The sequence below is a fragment of the Bufo bufo genome, chromosome 10 (assembly GCF_905171765.1).
Source record: "Bufo bufo chromosome 10, aBufBuf1.1, whole genome shotgun sequence".
In the NCBI taxonomy this organism is placed as follows: domain Eukaryota; kingdom Metazoa; phylum Chordata; class Amphibia; order Anura; family Bufonidae; genus Bufo; species Bufo bufo.
The window spans coordinates 11,792,360-11,811,604 of NC_053398.1; the positions used below are offsets into that span (position 1 = coordinate 11,792,360).

The following is a 19,245-nucleotide window of genomic DNA, read 5'->3' on the forward strand; positions in this document are numbered from 1 at the left end:
GGATTATTGAACAGTCACTAAAAAGTACATAAGGAAGAAGTAACAAGAAACCGCGTTATACTACAGCTCTGCGCTTGATCATCAGACTTTCCGGGGTCTTGGATGCCAGATTAAAGGAATTTCCTCCCAAAAATAAATAATTAGCTTAACAACTAATAATCTAATATTCCATTGGAAAATGCCACTTCTGACTAAATAATAAACAAAAAAAGTTTTACTTTCAATTGATTTTCGGTCACATGATCTCTTCTTCTCCAGTTACATCTAAAGCTGAACTAGTAAAACGATTGTCCCACAAATAATATTCTACATTTTTTAAACCGGCTCCTGGATCTGAATACATTCATAATTGCGCATAGTTGAAAAGTTTCTATAGCCACTGCACTGAGCAGTTTAATAAAATGTACCTGTATAGCGCCACCTGCTGTTTGCTCTTTTTCTTATTTCTCTGTCCACCTCGCTGAGGTGGTCACACATGCTCAGTTCCATCCTTCAACTGCTGGCAGCCATATCTACTGTTAGAAGTTGTAACAGTTACAGGGAGAGAGCTTCAGCAGAAAGGACACACCTCATGAGCTGTTATGGGGAAAAAGCTGCAGCAGAAACTACACCCCCCCTGAGATGTGATAGGAAGAGAGCTGAAGCATAAAGGACACTCTCCCTGAACTGTGATAGGGAAAGAGCTGCAGCAGAAACTACACACCCCTGAGATGTGATATGGAGAGAGCTGAAGCATAAAGGACACTCTCCCTGAACTGTGATAGGGAGAAAGCAGCAGCAGAAACTACACACTCCTTGATATGGGATAGGGAGAGAGCTGAAGCATAAAGGACACTCTCCCCTCAGCTGTGATAGGGAGATATCTGTAGCAGAAAGGACACATCCTCTAAGCTGTAATAGGGAGAGAGTTGCAACAGAAAGGACATACCCCCTGAGCTGTGATATGGAGAGAGCTGCAGCAGAAAGGCCATGCCCCCTGAGCTGAAAATCTAGTAGACCAATTTAAGCAATGAATTTGTGGAGATCTCTGGATCCATGAGAGGTGCAGGGCTGGTTCTAGCTTTATTAGAAAGTGAGTGTCATGTCCTATATGATGTCTAATTTTAATTTAATAAATGAATCACGGGATAACCCGTTTAAGGGCTCTTGCACATGAGCGTTCTGCAATACACGGGTCACCAGCCATGCGCGTTCCGCATCACAGATGCGGACCCATTCACATGAATGGGTCCGCAAATCCGGAGATGCGGTGCGGAACAAAACGGAAGCACGGAACGGAACCCACGGAAGCACAATGGAGTGCTTTTGTGGTGTTCCGTTCTGCAAAAAGATAGAACTTGTCCTATCTTTTTGCGGAGCGGACGGATCGCGGACCCCATTCATGTGAATAGGTCTGCGATCCACATGCGGCTGCCCCACGGTCGGTGCCCGTGCATTGCGGACCGCAATTGCGGAGCCCTTACGTTCGTGTGCAAGAGCCCTAATTCTGCTGGCTCCCTGCTAGTGCAGTGCATCGTGGGAGCTCAGATGACCATGACAGCTAATACTAGCAACCAGAAGATCTTAAAGTCATCTCCCGCTGTGGATTATGACACAGTTTTCCCCATATACTAACTTTCAGTATCAATTCCTCAAGGTTTTTTTAAGATCTCTGCTTGCTGCCATTGAATTAGTACCCTAATTGTTTACATCCAATAGCTACAAATCATTCCCGATCATGTGACGGAAGCAGGGGCCTGGCTTGTCACAAGACACAACTGTACAACATTGTAACAAGTAACTAACCCTAACCCTGTGTGTCCATCACATGACCAGGGCAGATGTATATCCACCAGCAGCACAAAATTAGAGATCCTAGTAAATGACAGCAAGCAGAGATCTTGAAACTGTGAAGAATATTATACAGAAAGTAAATGGGAAAACTGTGTCACTTTTCAGCATGAAAGAATATTGTTTATTTGTTAAAATTAGGAAAGTCCCTTTAAATGAAGGAAATATTTATATAAAAAAAACTGGGCTCCTTTAAAAGAGCTTGGCCGGATGAGTTTTTCAGAAGCCCAATGTTCAGAAACCAGGCCCCGACTCCACTGTTTTACGAGAGCTGAACTATTCTGTTTACAGCCATTGACTAGAATGTAACGTACAGGACTCCAGTTCAGATTCAACGACGACCTTGTACTGTACGAGCTCTGCTACCCCGGCCGCATGGTTTTTGAACAGCGCGCAGCCGCCTCATGGATTTACATTAGCTAATCTCCTGTAAACACTTCATTAACTTCTCTCTACCTTATGAGATGATGCAGACAAGGAAATCAAAGCCCGCAGACGACTTTGTTCTGAGCTGTTCCCCTTTAAACTTTACGGCTACAAAGTTACAAGCTGCTAATGCTCCATCAATGCCGACTGAGTCCATTTCAGAGGCTGGGACTCTCTCTGGTGATGACGTATGTGTTCCATGCACACGGGAGGTTGCAATCTAAAGGAGAGAAGGATAGCTGCATGAGGAAATTCCAATAATCCAGGGTACTCCCAGCAGGGTGAGTTCTTGGAAATTCTGGGCAACTGGTGTGTAGTGTTGTGATTGCACTGACCATGCCCATGCTGATGCCCCAAACACAACCGCCACTGGCATTCTTGCCATCATTCCCATGACCCCTCAGATGATATAAGGTGTAGCGGTGCTGGACTATCAGCTCATCAGACGTTGAGACTAATACAAAACTAGCAAGTATTCTGGAATGCAATATAATCCAGAATAGAGGTGCAAAATTAATAATAATAATAATAATAATAATAATTAATAAAAATTTTGCAAAAGTGTTGGCACCCCTTATCAGTTACACTCTGATCATTTCCTCCTTCAAAAACACGTTTACATTGCTTTTATACAATTTTACTTATTTGTTTTTATTTGTTTTTTACTCTGAGCAAATGTAACTTTTAATAGTATAAAATAAAATATAATTAACCCTGACATAAAGACGATAGCTTATAATAATCACAAGTCCACAGAAAGCCTAGTGTGACACGATATACTAGATATAACAAGATAGCTAATAGAGATATAATTGGAACAAGTCAATAGGATAATCTAGGGCGTAATATATCATACACGTAAACAGTGCGGGCCACTTGGTGCGGTTACTCGCGGTTCCCGTGATTTTTGCGTGGTGCCACTTGATGAAATAACTCACAGTTACTGTGATCTGGGAAGATAACGCCCTCCGGGTGGGATGTCTTGTCCCTCGGTGTCCCTTTTGATGGTTTGACGGTTTCTATAGATTAAAGAATGACGCCCATCGGGTTATGATGTCACAAGGGTGGAAGTGGTCGGGAGATGACTTGTCCCTTTTTAGGCTATCCCTGCCTAAAAGCGGAGCACCGGCCCCGAAAGGGGCGACCCCACTTCTCGGTGGCTAAACCCTGGAATATGCCTTAGAAAGCCCTAAATACACTATATCTAGGCTGCAACTACCCTTTCCTTAATTTTTGGCACTTTTTGTCCCATGATGAACCATCATCGTCTTGGATGGGGAAACACGTCGGGACTCAGCTTTGACAAGTTTTGGGCTTTCTAGGGCATATTCCAGGGTTTAGCCACCGAGAAGTGGGGTCGCCCCTTTCGGGGCCGGTGCTCCGCTTTTAGGCAGGGATAGCCTAAAAAGGGACAAGTCATCTCCCGACCACTTCCACCCTTGTGACTTCATAACCCGATGGGCGTCATTCTTTAATCTATAGAAACCGTCAAACCATCAAAAGGGACACCCAGGGACAAGACATCCAACCCGGAGGGCGTTATCTTCCCAAATCACAGCAACCGTGAGTTACTTCATCAAGTGGCACCACGCAAAGATCACGGGAACCGCGAGTAACCGCACCAAGTGGCCCGCACTGTTTACGTGTATGATATATTACGCTCTAGATCAGGGATGCTCAACCTGCGGCCCTCCAGCTGTTGTAAAACTACAACTCCCACCATGCCCTGCTGAAGGCTGATAGCTGTAGGCTGTTCAGGCATGCTGGGAGTTGTAGTTTTGCAACAGCTGGAGGGCCGCAGGTTGAGCATGCCTGCTCTAGATAATCCTATTGACTTGTTCCAATTATATCTCTATTAGCTATCTTGCCGTATCTAGTATATCGTGTCACACTAGGTTTTCTGTGGACTTGTGATTATTATAAGCTATCGTCTTTATGTCAGGGTTAATTATATTTTATTTTATACTATTAAAAGTTACATTTTAGGGATTTTTGCTCTTTGTGTAAGTCAATATTCTATAACTCCGCTACTTGTGTCTTTCTGAGCAACATAGACAAAAATATGTTGATAGCTGGAAACCATCAGCAAGCTGGATAACTTATTATGGCTTTATTTTTATTCTAATTATGGCTTCCACACAAGAATGAGCACCTGTTCATGTGTCAATTAGATCCACACAACATTCCGATACATATCACAAAATATAGATCCAGCAGCAGCTTGTCGATGGTTTCCACAGTTAAGATGTATTACGGATTTCTTGAGAAAAGACTGAATCAACTAGTTCAACTAGAAAAGTGTTGAAAAAAAACCCAAGCATAATATACCAATAAAGAAGATGCTCCAGGATTTCCCACCCACACCCAGAAATTAGGGATTAGGGGTATGACCACCATATCCACACATGTTCTTGAAGAAAGAAAGTCAAAATGACAACACATGTCATGTTTGAAAAGTTCACATTCACTTATTAAGTCCAAGGAATTTGTGGCTTTATTTGGACGCCCTTCATTTTCTAGAAATATGTATTTCTCTGGGGACTGAATGTGGGGTTTTTAAATGTTAGATACTAACCATAGAAGAAAAACTCAGATATGTTGCCAATTTGTGCGAATTGGCATATCATAAATCATCAGAAGCTGGAACGTCCTCTGCCCTGTATTCAGGGGAGCCTAAATTACCAGCATTTACCCATGGAATCATACTGCCAGCTATGAGCAAGAAAAATCCCATAGAGATAAATAGAATTTGTCCATGTAAAAAAAAAAAGAAAAAAGAAATTATGATTCAAAACTTATGCTCTATGTGATCAATTGTATGTAGTGTAATACCTTATTTTACCTGCAGATGTCAGGATTGTGCATTCAAAATACACAGGAAGAAAAAACAATTATTATTCACATTGTTATTATTATTGCCGGTGTTATTATTATTTGTAATTATTGTTATTATTTGTAGCTATGGATATTTCTCAAGGACTCAAGGAAAGTTTACGAAGAAGCGTCTAGTATAATCAGAGGGCCTGTTATCTGCTGCTGCCAATCTGGCTCTCATTGTGGTAATGAGATTACAATTCTAAGGTTTCGGATACAATAATGGCATCCTGCTAAACATACACAGATGACCTCAGATTACTGCTCTTCCTCGAAACTGGAATCATAGACTTCCCTCTACACCCCAAATAAAAGTGCCTCTCAGCCATAGCTTTCCAGGTATAGGCTGGTTTGCTCTAAGAACTGAATTTACAGGTTCATATGTTCATTTAAAGGGATTGTCCCATCTCCATAGGATATGCCATAAATGTCCAATATGGGCAGGTCCCACCTCTGAATCCACTCTTTTCTCAAGAACGGGGCCCCGGATGTGAACAGAGAGCACACTTGGCATGCACAGCCACCCCTCTATTCACTGCTATGGAACCGGCTGGCTCGGTTGTTTTTGGAAAACCGTTACTGGTGACTGGAGGGTGGCCATGGGGGCACGGCTTGCTCTCCATTCACTTTGAAGCTCCGCTCTTGAGGTAGGAGCAGGTCCCGAAGGTAGGACCTGCACCAATCGGACATTTATGTCTATCCCATCGATATAAATGTCACACCTGAACCCGGGCACAAGTCAATCTGCACTCATTCACCATGAATGAGTGGAGCATCAGAGCTTTTCACGCGCCGGTGCTCCCCCTTAGCCTGTATCATGCAGGGCAAGGGCTGTTTGGTTACTTTTAGACACTGCTAGGCGGAGGCTTCTGCCTAGCAGTGATCAAGGTGATGTAACCGGCTCTGATGGGCGGGCTTTAGCGCTGCCCTAGCCTTTAAAAACTGGCTAGGGCAGCGCTAAAGACCGCCCATTATTGCTGGTTACATCTAGAGATAAGCAAATTTTGCAAAAATTCGATTCAGCCAGCTCGCCGAATTTTCCGAAATGATTAGATTCGATCTGAAACAGCTATTTCATGGCTGCAGAGAGCCTTTATAGTGGTGAGGAACACTGTGCCTTTATAGTGGTGAGGAACACTGTGCCTTGCAGTAACACCCATAGGGAGTCTGCTGTGTTAGTGAAATAATACTGTGAGTCCGTATGACATGCAGATGACAGGCGTCAGTCTTAGAATTACTGCGCACCTCACTTATTTGGGCAGTCACGGGGCCAAAACTGACCAAATAATAACTCAGCCTTACAGATCGATGAAGAAGCGCACTCCTTTTACACCGTCGTCAGCTGATTCCACATAGATGTCTACAGAACCTGTTCTATTAAACGCTTATACAAGTAGAGCCCCCGACAGAGTGGAGAGCGGGTCAGCAGTAAGTTTGTGTTGACGTCACTGATTTTTTGCCCTTCCTATGATCCGTCAGAACAATAACCCCCAAAAAAAGGATCCTGTCTGTGGAACATCCGCCTTCACTCGGTCAGCATTTGGTCAGTAATCCATCAGTATTCTTAATGCCCAAAAAAAAAACACGTGACACGTGAGATGGAATATTTGCATGTCTTCTGTGTTTTGTACCCACTCCTGCTTTTAGCTACCAAATCACAAGCCAATTCTGATGGGACCGTACAGGCCTTACAGCGGCTACACAGACAGGATCCGTTGTGCGGCTGATTTTTCCTTCCTTCTGACAGATTAGAAGAAGGGTCAAATAAATGATGATGTCATCCAGGCCAAAAAGGCAAAATAGTGGACCAGTCATGAAGTGGGGAGGGTGGGAACATCATGAGAAGCTCACAGAGTGGCCCAGTGACATAGTGGTGAGGTGGCAGCAGCAGCATGAGGAGGCCACAGAGTAGCACAATGACAGAGTGGGGAGGTGGGTGGCAATACCAATACCAGCTGAAGATGGTGGGTGAAAGAACAGGGCCGCTGATAGGCCAGTACAGCTGGCCCAGTTGTACCGGGCCCGGATGGCAGGGGGGCCCGGCAGTGGCGTAGCTATAGGGGTCGCAGCGGTCGCAATTGCGACCGGGCCCCTAAGTCAGGGGGGCCCACGGGGCCCCCTCAGCCAGGAGAACGCGGCCCCAAGCTGGTGAAATCAGATTCACATGGGGCGGAGGCGGAGCGGAGGCGAGGCCCTGCATGACGCGCACTGTGCAGGGCAGGGCAGGCTAAGTAGGAGGAGGGAGGGGGAGTGGCTTCAGTTGAGGTCAGAAGACGAAAGAGGAAGCTGTGTGCAGCCGCCGGTACTGACTGACTCCGCCTCCTCTCCTGGCTGAGAGCTCCCCTCCTCGGCTCCTCCTATCCTGAGCCTGCGAGTGCGGCTGCCTGCCAGACTGTCTGCTGTGCTGAGGTGAGCGTGGCTAGCTGGACCATCCGACTGGACCAGGGTCCTGGTGGTCCGGTCCAGACCAGTTAAAGTGTGTGTCTGTGAACTGTGAGTGTCCCTGAGTGAGTGAGTCCGGTCCGGGGGCCCTAACCCGCCTGGTGGAAGCGCCGGTGGCGGTGACATAGTCAGTGATAACTAAGCCCAGCAGCCCCAGACCAGACCAGTCAATACCCGCTCCTTTAGGAAAAAACTAATCAGTACTCTCATCACTCAGATGTGACTGCAGGCAGCACAGCAGCAGGCCAGAAGCGATCGATCAGCCAGGATTAATGTGCACAGCCTGGGTGGGAGGAGCCCCTTACCCTGGCCTTAGGCAAGTGACAAACTGCCCCCCCCTCCTCAATCTGAATCCACAGATCCCCTCCATAACAGTGCCATCCACAGATCCCCTCCATAACAGTGTCATCCACAGATCCCCTCCATAACAGTGCCATCCACAGATCCCCTCCATAATAGTGCCATCCACAGATCCCCTCCATAACAGTGCCATCCACAGATCCCCTCCATAACAGTGCCATCCACAGATCCCCTCCATAAAAGTGCCATTCACAGATCCCCTCCATAACAGTGCCATTCACAGATCCCCTCCATAACAGCGCCATTCACAGACGACCCCCCAGCGCCATAAATATCACTTGTAGACAAATCTGCATGTTGTTTCAAGGCGGCGTCTGGGGAGGGGCCAAGGGCGGGGCCAGGGGTGTGGCTGAAGGAGGGATCAGGGGGTGGAGCTGAAGGGGGCCCCGTCATGTATGCTGTACGGGGCCCCATGATTTCTATCAGCGGCCCTGTGAAAGAAGGAGCACTTGGCATCAAATGTGTGGCATCAGGCGGGGGGCAGCATTAGAATAGAATCTGAGGCAGGTAGCCAGAAGAAACCGGTCTCTTTTGTCAAAGTGTTGGTGTGGAACCATGGATGATCTAGTCTGATGCATCAGGCATTGGTGGGTGGAAATCCTGGCTGATCCATGCCTGATTCATCTTGACAAAGGTCAGTCTTTCCACATTTTTGGTGGACAGGCGAGTTCTCCTTGGGGTAACTACAGTAGGTGAACCCGATTTTGTGTCAATCTCGCTCTCTTTCTCGGCGAGATTGAGCACCTACGAGCCCCATCGCGGGAGCCAGCGCCGAGCTGGCTTGCCGCGATGGAGACAGAGCCGTCATAGAAGCGACGGGAGATCCGACTTGGATTCCCGCCAATTCTACACGTGTGCGGCGTTTGTTATGAATCCTGAGGGGGAAGTCCCCGCCGGATTTTAAATAAAAATCCGGCATGGGTCCCCCCCTCAGGAGCATACCGGGCCCTTAGGTCTGTTATGGGTTGTAAGGAGAGCCCCCCCTACGCCGAAAAAAACGGCGTAGGGGTCCCCCTACAATCCATACCAGACCCGTATCCAAAGCACGCTACCCGGCCAGCCAGGAAGGGAGTGGGGATGAGCGAGCGCCCCCCCCCCCCTCCTGAGCCGTACCAGGCTGCATGCCCTCAACATGGGGGGGTTGGGTGCTCTGGGGCAGGGGGCGCACTGCGGCCCCCCCACCTCAGAGCACCCTGTCCCCATGTTGATGAGGACAGGGCCCCTTCCCGACAACCCTGGCCGTTGGTTGTCGGGGTATGCGGGCGGGAGGCTTATCGGAATCTGGGAGCCCCCTTTAATAAGGGGGCCCCCAGATACCGGCCCCCCACCCTAAGTGAATGAGTATGGGGTACATCGTACCCCTACCCATTCACCTGCAAGAAAAGTGGTAAAAACACAAATAAACCACACAGTGTATTAAAATATTTTATTTTTCTGCTCCGGAGGCCGCCCCCTGTCTTCTTTATTAGCTCTTTTACCAGGGGGGGCTCTTCTTCTTCCGCTATCCCGACGGGTCTTCTCCGCTATCCGGGGGGTCTTCTCAACTCTCCGGGGTTCTCCTTCTGTCTTCGCCGCTCTCCGTTGTTGACTCGGCGCACCCCGGTTCTTCGTCTCGCGAGATCTCGGATTTTAAATAGAAATTTAGCGAGACGAAGAACCGGGGTGCGCCGAGTCAACAACGGAGAGCGGCGAAGACAGAAGGAGAACCCCGGAGAGTTGAGAAGACCCCCCGGATAGCGGAGAAGACCCGTCGGGATAGCGGAAGAAGAAGAGCCCCCCCTGGTAAAAGAGCTAATAAAGAAGACAGGGGGCGGCCTCCGGAGCAGAAAAATAAAATATTTTAATACACTGTGTGGTTTATTTGTGTTTTTACCACTTTTCTTGCAGGTGAATGGGTAGGGGTACGATGTACCCCATACTCATTCACTTAGGGTGGGGGGCCGGTATCTGGGGGCCCCCTTATTAAAGGGGGCTCCCAGATTCCGATAAGCCTCCCGCCCGCATACCCCGACAACCAACGGCCAGGGTTGTCGGGAAGGGGCCCTGTCCTCATCAACATGGGGACAGGGTGCTCTGAGGTGGGGGGGCCGCAGTGCGCCCCCTGCCCCAGAGCACCCAACCCCCCCATGTTGAGGGCATGCAGCCTGGTACGGCTCAGGAGGGGGGGGGGGGCGCTCGCTCGTCCCCACTCCCTTCCTGGCTGGCCGGGTAGCGTGCTTTGGATACGGGTCTGGTATGGATTGTAGGGGGACCCCTACGCCGTTTTTTTCGGCGTAGGGGGGGCTCTCCTTACAACCCATAACAGACCTAAGGGCCCGGTATGCTCCTGAGGGGGGGACCCATGCCGGATTTTTATTTAAAATCCGGCGGGGACTTCCCCCTCAGGATTCATAACAAACGCCGCACACGTGTAGAATTGGCGGGAATCCAAGTCGGATCTCCCGTCGCTTCTATGACGCGCTTGCTGGGATGTGCTGTCACTATTCCAGTAAGTGCGAGATCTCGGCACCATGTCGCCGAGTATCAGCGCGACGCTGTCGTGCTAAAAGCACAATATCACAAACACCTACTGTATGGCCCTAAACACCCGCTCTGATGCCACACTAATGGCTGAGAAGGACAGCTTTTCCAGGGCAAACTCGGCCAGTTGCGGCCAAAAATCCAGTTTGGCTGCCCAGTAGTCCAGCAGATCTTCAATGACGGCTGGCAGGGTGCACTCCAAGTATGCCACCACCTGCTGGTTCAGGTCCTGCTTCTTGTCTAGCTGCTAGTGAGTAGTTTGTTCACTATGCGGGTGAAGAAAGCTGCTCACCAGCTACTCTAGACTCAGGCTGCTGCTGATGGAGCTGGTACTCCTGCCACCACCTCCCAGCAGCCATGGCAGTGGAACGTGAGTGCAGAGGGCCCTCTGGTCAGACCTGTGAGAGGATGGACGATGGCGCAGATAGGCAGCGGCTAACTGACTACATAGGATGTCTCCATAGTAGTTCAGTTTGTCCTCCCTCTCAGCGGTTGTAAAAAAGGCCCCCATTTTGGACCGGTAGTGAGGGTCTAACATGGTGGAGAGCCAGAAGTCATCCCTCTGGCGAATGGTGACAATTCGGCTGTCACTACGCAAGCAAGTGAGCATGCATCGGGCCATTTGCGCAAGTGACTCGGAGGGACTCCTTGCCTCCATCTCCACTGCATACGGCCACGGTGTGTCTGTGTCATCTGCCTCGTCTTCCTCATCTCCCTTTTGCTCCTCTGGCTGCTCCTGCTCCTCTTCTCCTGTCACCTGTGTAGAAAAACCACCCATTTCACTACACATTGCTTGTGCTAGAATGTCCTCCTCCTCCTCCAGTTCAGCCCCCACAAGGCTCATGTGGCCGTGAGTTGTAGGCGCCACGTCTCCAGTCCCCTGACCAGCCAGATGTACCAGCATCTTTTCCAGGATATGAATCAGTGGAATGACGTTGTTTATCCCATAGTCCTGGCGACTGACAAATAAAGTGACGTCCTCAAAGGGCACGAGCAAACGGCAGGTGTCACGCATGAGCTGCCACTGGCTGACACCGCCGTGCCCTGCACATGTGGTATGCTGGAGGAGCACTGTGAATTGTCCCTGCAGTGGAGGCTGAGGACACGGTGGAGGATGAGGAGGCAGAGGCGGACATTGTTGCAGGACCAACGGCGTGAGAACATGGAGGTGGAAGCGGCATCTGCTGGCCAAGTTGCTGGTGTGGCTGGGCAGGAACCACATTTACCCAGTGGGCCGTAAAGGACATATATTGTCCTTGACCGTAGTTACAGCTACCGACCAATTTTCACCAAAAAAGGCTGCATCACAAACAAATATCACCACTGAATGGCTAATTGATGAATTGTTAGTTCCTATGGAAGGTACTCTACAATCACCCATCAATTTTGACAAAAAAGGCTGTTTCACAAAAAAAATTATCGACACAATTACTCAGTCCCTACAGAAGAAAGGCTACATTCACCGACCAATTTTCCCAAAAAAGGCTTTATCACAAACAAATTTCACCACTGAATGGCAATGTAAATTCACCACAGAACGACTAATAAGAAGTACTTATTTTTCCCATTAATACACCCCAACAATGGCTGTATAACAATGTCGGTTCACTGCAGACCGGCTAATAAGACATATTCTTTTTCCTATTAATACACCCCCAAAAAATAAATATAACAATCACAATTCACCGCAGAACGGCTAATAGGACGTACGTATCTATTCTATTAATATACCCCATAAATGGCTGTAGTACAATTGAACTTCACCACTGAATGGCAAATAAAAATAAATTTTGCCACTCATACATGCCAAAAAGGGCTTTAATTTTCTCACTTCACCTTACACCGGCTAATAGGCCCCTCCCCCCCCCCCCCCCACTAATACACGACAAAAAAAGGCTTTAGAACATATAACTGTGGCCGTGAACGGCAAATACATTTTTTTGCCACTTATACACGCCAAAAAGAACTGTAATTTTCTCACTTCCACACACAACGGCTAATAAGCCCCCCTTCCCCCCCCCCCACTAATACACAACAAAAAAAAGGCTTTAGAACATATGTACGTGTACAACTGCACCACACAGGAGCTAAAAAGACCCCAATAACAAGAACGGTTTGCAGGAATTACAGAGCTGTATAATTCAGATTCCCAGTCAGTGCAGCAAGGTGTAATAGGATTGCTCCTATTACCCAGGCTGTACATTCCCCTACTGAACCCTGTTCTGCTTCAATACTATGGAATAATTCCTCCCTATCCTTTCCCTGAACTTCTATTGAGCAAAATCTAAGTTTTCAAGTCTTTTTTACCACTGTCCCTAGCGCCTGTCACGTCTCTCCCTGCACTAAGTGCACTGGAAAATGGCTGAATCCAAGATGGCTGAGGCTATTTATAGGGCTGTGACATCACAGGGCTGTCTGGCTGCTGATTGGCTGCATGCATGGCATTATGGGTGATCCCTCGTTCCCAGAGTTCCTTGCTCCATGCCCTCACACGTGCAGCAGCCATTTTAGGAAAAAATGCGATTCGTTACCACGAAGCGTGAGGAAATTCGGATTTGTTGCGAATCGAATAATTCCTGAAATCCGGATCGAATTCCACTTCGTCAGCTTCGATTCGCTCATCTCTAGTCACATCACCAGGATCAGTGCTAGGCAGAAGCCTCCGCCTAGCAGTGTCTAAAAGTAACCGGATCTCAAGACAATTCACCGGATCTCAAGAAAATTCCCTTGCCCTGTGTGATTCAGCCCAGGGCGAGGGGAAGCATCTGAGCGTGAAGATCCCCCATGCTCCACTGATTCATGGTGAAGAAGTGCAGCTCTGAACCTGAACAACCCCCAAGTTGGGCTTCGCTAGAGAGCAGAGGTGAATCCACAGCACAATGTGCCTGTGTAACAGGCCGATTCTGCGGAGGATTTTATTGTGTATGTTCTATCCGATACATTCAAATGGGTGAAACCCGCTGTGAAAATCTGCCCCTGGAATTGACATGCTGCAGACATTAAAATCATGTGGATGAGATCTATAAACTCTTATATACTTGGCTGCTGGCGTATTCCACTGTGGATTTTACTTGCAGTTCCATGCAGGAGTGGAGTTCCCCTTTAAGAGGTGCTTGTTGTGGCTGATTTGACGCACTGTCATTTCTGGATGCAATGGGATTGATACATGATGATCCGTGCTGACATCAGGGCAGTATAAGTCATGCTGCTGTCAGGGGCCCAATCAGATAAGGGGCCCAAACTCATCTGTGAGCTGCTACTCAACAGACACGGCAAAGATACAATGAATGGCTCCTACCTAATGGGTAATAATGGGCAAACCTGGTTCCCTTCATTTTAAATGTATAATGGTATTATCTAGGATGGATACAATTGTAACAAACCCTCTGGCTATAAACAGTGCATGCTTCCATTTACTCACAGCAAGCTGAGATCTTGATATATTTGGATAACAAAATCGCAAAATACTGAAAAAGTCCTAAAAGTGGGAAAAGCCGGCAGACAGCGAACTACAACTCCCAGCATTGCACAATTCCCTCACCCTCTAAGGGAAAACACGCGCAGATTCAGACGGCAAATCTTTGCTTTGTTCTTGATCAGACTTTTGTTTAAACAAGTTTCACCTCTGACCCGGGGCGCACTCTTACCCGGGGTCACTTCATCGCCTCGGGCTACTTGGAGAATCCATTTCACTTAGTCACCATGGAAACGTCTCCCTCCTATCCTCCTTACTTTTCACTCACATCCCACCAAATCCCCTCCAGCCCCATTCCCCACTTTGATATCTGTGGCTTCAAATTCCTTTCCTTCTGGAGTGAAAGTTTCTTGGATCTTGATGTCAATAATTGCATTAAGAACGCTGAAGACGAGAACGGGAAGACCAAGGCGGGAACTGGAGACGAGGCCGAGGAGGTCGAAGTCAAAAGAGGAGTCATGTTCACATACCCAGATCGTGTAAAAGGGGGGTTTATTCCCTCTGAGTGTAAGCTCTTCTGTCAAGAACTGAGAAACGTATTATTTCAATGGTCGCTGTGTAATACCACATTTCTCCTGAAGTGGACACTGTAGGACAAATACTGCTTTCAGACCTGAAGCCATCAGTTGATCGGTAGCGGGTCCTTGCTAGCAGAAGGCGTTGCCCAAATAGGATGACCCCTTTAACTAGACAGTCGGGAATTAAGGGAAGCTGTAAAAGTAGCCACACTGGGCATCAATCATCACAAAAAAAACAAGAGAAGGAAACTAGTGCTTTTTATGGGTTTTTTTTGTGTAAAGTTTAGACATAATTACTATTAAAAATATATCTATTGATAAATTAAATTAGAATATGAATATTAAATTAATTCAATAAATACAAAAAAAATAATATAAAGATCAAATAACTAAATATAATAAATCATAAACTAAACTAATTACAAATAATAATAAATAAAAATGTAATAAGAATATTAATAACAATTATACAATAAATAATTGTTACATACAAATGTACATGCATCAGTGAAATTCTTGAAATCCTTCTCATCTTAAAGTGCCCCTCTCTGGGTGGGGTGGGCTGAGGAGGTTGGCAGTCATAGGATAGTAATTACATACATTATTGATTATAACACACCAATTACAAACCACAGAAAGATGTAAAATAAGCTGCTTGTATTGTCTGCCTACTACTTGAGTTCATATGAAATCAGCCTTATCTGATATTAGATTGTGAGCTCCACTGCGGACAAGGATCGATGTGAGTGCATAGAAATAAAGAAACATAATTAGGTCCCGCCATGGGTACGTCCTACACCCAACAATAGGCAAGAAAAAGCATTAGACCACCCAGAACTGTTTTATCAGTTCCTCCAGCTCTTGGCTCACATTAGATCTTCTCTTCTAAGACAGTCCTGTGCATTTTTCCTTAAAGGGGTTATCCCATTACTAATGTAAAAAATAAAAAATCAGACATCATATAGTACATGACAATCTCCTTCTAACAAAGCTAGAACCAGCCCTGCACCTCACATGGATCCAGAGATCTCCTCGTTCATTGCTCTGCTAGATTTATATCAAGCTGACAGCTCAGGGGGAGTGTCTTTTCTGCTGAAGATAAGGGGGCGTGTCTTTTTTGCTGCAGATAAGGGGGCGTGTTCATGCTCTGCCTATCACAGCTCAGGAGGCAGTTGAAAGATGAAACTGAGCATGTGCGTCCATCTCATTGAGCAGGACAAAAAAATAAGAAAAAAGAAAACAGCAGGTGGCGCTATACAGATACATTTGATTGAATAACTCAGTGGTTATAATACATTTTTAATTACCTGCAGTTACAAAAGAATTCAGATCCTAGCGCTGGTTTGAAAACTGTAGAATATTTCTCATGGGAAAACCCCTTTAATTCCTTGCAGATAGGTGGTTTTCATCAGTCCCCTTTGTTTTCTATGGTTCCATTTCCTGTGGAGAGAGGAGCATTGCATACTGCCGAAGGGGAAGGGGCGTTACAAGGGGTCTTATATCTCATCACATCCATATCCATGTCATGGTGGAAAAAAGATCAACATGCCTGATCCTTTGGTCTGGTTGAAGATAAGCGGCCATCAGAGGAGTCTGGCAGCAGCTTATCTACCCATTGTGTATGAAGTGGTCGGAAGGGATAGCTGTCAGTCAAACACTATGTAAGGTGTATGGCCATCTTTGCTTTCCCGGGGACTCTCCGAACTCCTCACTAGACGTGACCGCTCCCTTAACCCTTGATTGCTTAGCAGGGGTTGAGTTCAGTCATTACTGGAAGCATTTATTGCTGGGGGCTTGCAGAGGTTACAATAACCAGTTAGGATCAGAGCCGCTTTGTGGGACCTCTACAAGCCGACGCTGGGACTCTCTGGTTTTCCTAAACGACTTGTCTTTGGAACATTTCTCTAATTAGCTGAGACGGGGAACAATTAGCTGTTACATAATAGCCCCGAAAATCTGTCCCAATGAATGGAACAAATTAAAGTTTTCACCTGTAGCTACGAAAACACTTCTGCAACACAAACCAGCCGCCTCCTCCCCCGCCACCGCGCCTACTGTCTTCTGACCATTTCCTTTCTGTCTTAAGATTTCCCAAGTAAAGACACCAGAGGTCAATGTGTGAACATAACGTGTGTGTTCCATCTGTAATGTTCCTGGTGGGGCCTCTATTAAAGGGTCCTGGCGTTTCTAAACTTCTGAATTCTGCAATCATGCGGCGCTACATCGCTTGCTACAAGTCACTGTATTCATAGCTGGACGAGTCTAGAAAATATGGATGGAACACTTCAGGGATTTCAGCGGTAACAATTCTGACTTCCTACAGTCACCACTAGGGGGAGCTCAAGCGCTCACTGCAGACTGTTTTAATATTGATTTCAATGGATAAACTGGAAGCAGTAAGCTCTCTTGCCCCCTCTGGTGGTGGCTGTTGGCAGGTATAGTTATATTATTTGACTATGCCTATGCAGGGAATTTTTGGTGTCAGAAAATCTGACCCATATTAAACTTTATTAATTAAAAATGGTGGACATTTTTTACACATTATACAGCGGTTGGATTATTTATATGAGGGCCTTTAACTGGAATGTTAATGAAAGAGAGATTTTTGCTTGCCTACGCTGATACATTGCAGCAAGCATTCAGCTGTGTGAGCAGGTAAGTTTTGGACATTTCCATACACTGACGGCAAGCTGAGATCTTGCAAATGGTGAGGAATTGGCACACAAGGTATATTAGAAGGTGGCAGAACTTTTCATTATATGGTGATGGACCTCTCCATGTAATCTGAATTTCCCATATCACCTTGTAAGAGTATATGGCGGCGGTGCCCATACCGTCCTGTCATCACAGCGTACACAGCATTAACGGTATGATGAGCAGAGCCTCAAGGTTACGAAACCAGTGAGGTATCCACTCTGCCGACCGCAATGGTAATGACGTCCCACGGCAATTAGCCCCTTACCCCGATGCAGACCGTCTCCTGCTGTGTAAGCGCTGCCAATACGCTGAAGTGGATGTGAATGAGCAGATCCAGCGTCACAGGGCAGGGACATTAGCTAATACTCCACACTGGTATCTGGAAAGCCGGTGACATATTGCAGTGCATCACTCTGCAGGAACTCTGCCTACCTCGGGAAATCAGCCTCTTGTACCACAAGGATTCTGGGAAGTGTCCAAATCTATATGCCTCATCCTAATGGCATGTGCACGGATGGGGCGGCTTTCTGTCGATGGCAATAAATGAGGAGAATCCCTGTATGTTACATTATATCCAGTGTATAATACACTGATAAACAGGGAATTCTGGTAAAAATGAACACTTTCCATCAATCCAGATGCAATTATTATAGCAGTATTATAGTAGTTATATTCTTGCACATAGGAGCAGTATTATAGTAGTTATATTCCTGTACATAGGAGCAGTATTATAGTAGTTATATTCTTACACATAGGAGCAGTATTATAGCAGTTATATTCTTGTACATAGGAGGCAGCATTATAATAGTTATAATCTTGTACATAGGAGCAGTATTATAGTAGTTATATTCTTGTACATAGGAGGCAGTATTATAGTAGTTATATTCTTGTACATAGGAGGCAGTATTATAGTAGTTATATTCTTGTACATAGGAGCAGTATTATAGTAGTTATATTCTTGTACATAGGAGGCAGTATTATAGTAGTTATATTTTTGTACATAGGAGCCGTATTATAGTAGTTATATTCTTGTACATAGGAGCAGTATTATAGTAGTTATATTCTTGTATATAGGAGCAGTATTATAGCAGTTATATTCTTGTACATAGGAGGCAGCATTTTAGTAGTTATATTCTTGTACATAGGAGCAGTATTATAGTAGTTATATTCTTGTACATAGGAGCAGTATTATAGTAGTTATATTCTTGTACATAGGAGCAGTATTATAGTAGTTATATTCTTGTACATAGGAGACAGTATTTTAGTAGTTATATTCTTGTACATAGGAGCAGTATTATAGTAGTTATATTCTTGTACATAGGAGCAGTATTATAGTAGTTATATTCTTGTACTTAGGAGCAGTATTATAGTAGTTATATTCTTGTACATAGGAGGCAGTATTTTAGTAGTTATATTCTTGTACATAGGAGCAGTATTATAGTAGTTATATTCTTGTACATAGGAGCAGTATTATAGTAGTTATATTCCTGTACATAGGAGCAGTATTATAGTAGTTATATTCTTGTACATAGGAGGCAGTATTATAGCAGTTATATTCTTGTACATAGGAGCAGTATTATAGTAGTTATGTTCTTGTACATAGGAGCAGTATTATAGTAGTTATATTCTTGTACATAGGAGCAGTATTATAGTAGTTATATTCCTGTACATAGGGGCAGTATTATAGTAGTTATATTCTTGTACATAGGAGCAGTATTATAGTAGTTATATTCTTGTACATAGGAGCAGTATTATAGTAGTTATATTCTTGTTAATAGGAGCAGTATTATAGTAGTTATATTCTTGTACATAGGAGCAGTGTTATAAGTAGTTATATTCTTGTACATAGGAGCAGTATTATAGTAGTTATATTCCTGTATATAGGAGCAGTATTATAGTAATTATATTCCTGTACATAGGAGCAGTATTATAGTAGTTATATTCTTGTACATAGGAGCAGTATTATAGTAGTTATATTCTTGTACATAGGAGCAGTATTATAGTAGTTATATTCTTGTACATAGGAGCAGTATTATAATAGTTATATTCTTGTACATAGGAGGCAGTATTATAGTAGTTATATTCTTGTACATAGGAGGCAGT

General features: G+C 45.6%; 1 long non-coding RNA gene across 1 annotated transcript; it reads right to left on the reverse strand.

The window, feature by feature from the left end:
* Positions 1–617: 617 nt before the first annotated feature.
* On the reverse strand, positions 618–6,736 carry LOC120980333. The gene is made up of 3 exons (XR_005774506.1): positions 6,724–6,736; positions 5,422–5,427; positions 618–744 (listed from the first exon to the last, which is right to left on the reverse strand). It is a non-coding gene; the product is annotated as an uncharacterized LOC120980333 (long non-coding RNA).
* Positions 6,737–19,245: the final 12,509 nt, after the last annotated feature.